Below are 3350 nucleotides of genomic sequence, written 5' to 3' on the forward strand. Positions count from 1 at the left end.
GCATGATAACCTGAGATAACCAGACCTGTTCCGACACCATGACCTAGTGAATACTTGATTGAATGAGATAAAATATAGATATTACAAGCGAGAACGGAGGCGTGCTCACCTGAGCACTCTCCCAATCCCGGAAAGTCATGCATCGTCCACATGAGAATGGCTCGAATATTGGCTGACCGCCAACCATCGCGCCTGCTCATATCTTGGACAGTGACCCCCTCCTCCCACAAAATCTTAAGCTCATCGACTAATGGACGAAGATACACATCCATATTTTTTACTTTGTAGCGGCCTGGGACGAGCAAGCTAAGGATGAGATGTCCTTTCTTCGTAGAAAGCCATGGAGGGATGTTGTAGTTGACAAGGACTATAGGCCACACACTGTAAGAAGTTGAGCGCAGACCGAATGGGTTCACACCATCCATTGCGAGACCGAGCTGAAGATTCCTTGGCTCTCGCGCAAAGCCTGGGAAGGTAGAGTCAATGTGTCTTCATGTGCACAAATCAGCTGATATTTGTTGAACTTTATCCGTGGACCTATTCTGCACATGACACGTTGTCAAGCTCGCCATGCCGGCCGTACGAAACATGTGGTTTATGCAGAGGATGAGCGGAAAGTGTCTGAGAACATTTTGAGGGATGGTTTGCCCTTGCAAGTCCTGTCGATATCTATGAGCACCACACTTTGGACATGTCTCCATAGTCTCGTATTCTTCTCGAAGCAGTATGCAATCGTTGATACATGCATGGATATTATTGTAGTCCATGGCAAGCTTCCGTAAAACATATCATGCATCATCACGAGACTCAGGCATGGTATTTGCAGGTGGTAATATATGATATTTCAATAACCTGAAAAAAATCATAAAACACCTTGAAAAAGCACAAATGTTTGTAATAATAGTGTCAAAAAAAAGTCAATGAAGCCTATGTGCAAGGTACCTGAATAACTCGGTCACACTCGTATCGCTCCACTCGTATTTTTCTTGCACACTTAAGAGTGCAAGCAGTGTCTTCAACTAAGATACTCGGCACCCATTATATAATGGTATGGATGCTTCCTCTCTAAGCGGATCAGATGTCTTGACATCCATGGGAATCAATGCATCGATCATTGCCTCCATCTCAGGCTCCAAGATTGTAGGTAGGTCTGGAAGGTTGTCTGTCTCCTCTGGCATTGACGGTATAGATTGGCCTTGCGAGTGGTGGATTGGCTCTTGCACTCCATCCATTGCACGCCCACGAACTCTTCTAATTGGCCGCAAAGGGTGCACTCCCCCTTGGGACGAGACATCACCTCCCTAGATAGAAAATTTTCCAACAAGACCCAATCTTATTGTATATGGTTTTCAATTAGCTTGCGAGTACAATGCATGATTGATATTAACTTCAAATTACCGTTTGCTGAAAATCCGCAATCTCCTAATCAATGGTCTCAGATTGAAACTCGCCAGATCGTCATATGTGTTCTATAGACAATCAGCGTTTTCGTCTAATTGCCAACTTGCATTGAGAGCAAGGACATGGGACACGCTGATTAAGATACACCTCGCGATCTTGAACAATAATACCTTCTTCGTTTTCCATATTATCTACATTACAACAAACGAGGCTCAAATGGATAGCTTTATGGAGATGTATGTCAAGTTGCAAGTTGACCATAAGCTCTTGCTTGAGACGTTTTAGCCTCTGCAAGAGATTGAGAAGTAAATTTTGTAAAACATTGAGGTTGATATTGATGCATCCATGGTGTTGAAATCTAAACTTCAAGATATAAGAAATGCTTTATTGATTGATGTAAAGAATGCATTGGACATAGTAGTTGAGAGATTTATTGATGTTATATCTCGGCCATATACCATGCTCAAGGATTTGTTTGTTCTGGTAGATAATTATTCATTATTGTAAAAGAAAAAAGCATTGGTTCATAAGGTTCATGAGTCGAAGACTAAATGTTTAGACTTGACTAAAAGATTATGTTACTTCATCATTGCAACAAAAAGATTGGTGACAAGGATGCTATGATTAATGAAGTTCTTCACGAGGTGAATATAGAGTTGAAGGGGATGGAACATGATTCTTCTTTGGGATTTAGTGGTGATCAGTCAATTATTGAGGTGTCTTCTTGTGCAACCATTATACCTTATATACCTAGCTACGATCTCTAAGTTATGTACTTTGAGTATCTTAGAGGGGCTCTACTAGGATTACTTATACAACTGCACTAGAGGGCTTTGAGTATAAGTAATCCATTTATGAGCATCATTGAGGATCTCTTAGTCTAATAATAAATCAGTCTCAACAAAAAGCATCTTAGTAATGTGGTTTTGTCCTAGGTCCATGTATAAAAATTAATGCCATCTATGAAAACTATCAACTATAGTAATAAAATTTGTTTCAATCAATTCTACTCATAGTCATAACATTTGAAGAAAATATCCTATGCTCAATTTAAGGGATTCTTCTTCTATAGCAATACTTTTGGGTTCATTTTGATGAAGTACCATAATGACCATTAGCTAGGGTATCATTTTCTTTTAGTCCTTCCGTTGACTAGTTGGCATGATTACTAATTTCTTATGCCTATAAAGTTAATACAAAAACAATGAATTATGCATATCACAATTAGATCCCCTACTTGGACATTATGAAGGATATGACCAATTTTAAGCCATCTTAAAGAGTCACCAATGTACGTGGCCCATGGCAAAGCACATTGCATACCATTATCGATAAGTTTATTATCGTGCATATTAAATCTCCTAATTAGACTTTATAAAGTGTATGACTAGTTTTTAGCCCGCTTAAGGAGTCGATGTAATGGTACCCATAAAAAAAGCAAAGTGCATACCATTACCATAATCATGGATATGTTATCGTTCCAATATATATACACACAGGTGGACTACATCTTGAGTAGACAAAAGCTATCCATTTGAGTAGACATACATCTCCATAAAGCTATCCATTTGAGTATACATCTCTTTCTCTTTCTCTCCCTCTCTCTCTCTCTCATTTCCTCTCCCTCTCACAATATATCCTGACACTCTCCAAAAGCAAAAGGGAGAGGGAGAGAGAAAATGCACTCTTCCTCCCTCTCCCTCTCCCTCTCTTTCTCTTTCTCTCCCTCTCTCATTTCCTCCCCCTCCCTCTCCCTCTCTGCCTCTTTCTCTTTCTCCCTCCCTCTCTCTCTTTCTCTCCCCCCCTCTCCCTTTCCCTCTCGTTCTCTCGCATCTCCTCTCCCTCTCACAGTATATCCTAACACTCTCCAAAAGCAAAAGGGAGAGGGAGAGAGAGAATGCACTTTCCCTCCCTCTCCCTCTCCCTCTCTTTCTCTTTCTCTCCCTCTC

This window comes from Lygodium microphyllum, chromosome 5 (genome assembly GCF_053477565.2).
Source record: "Lygodium microphyllum isolate KBCC chromosome 5, Lygodium_microphyllum_v1.1.10, whole genome shotgun sequence".
NCBI classification, from domain to species: domain Eukaryota; kingdom Viridiplantae; phylum Streptophyta; class Polypodiopsida; order Schizaeales; family Lygodiaceae; genus Lygodium; species Lygodium microphyllum.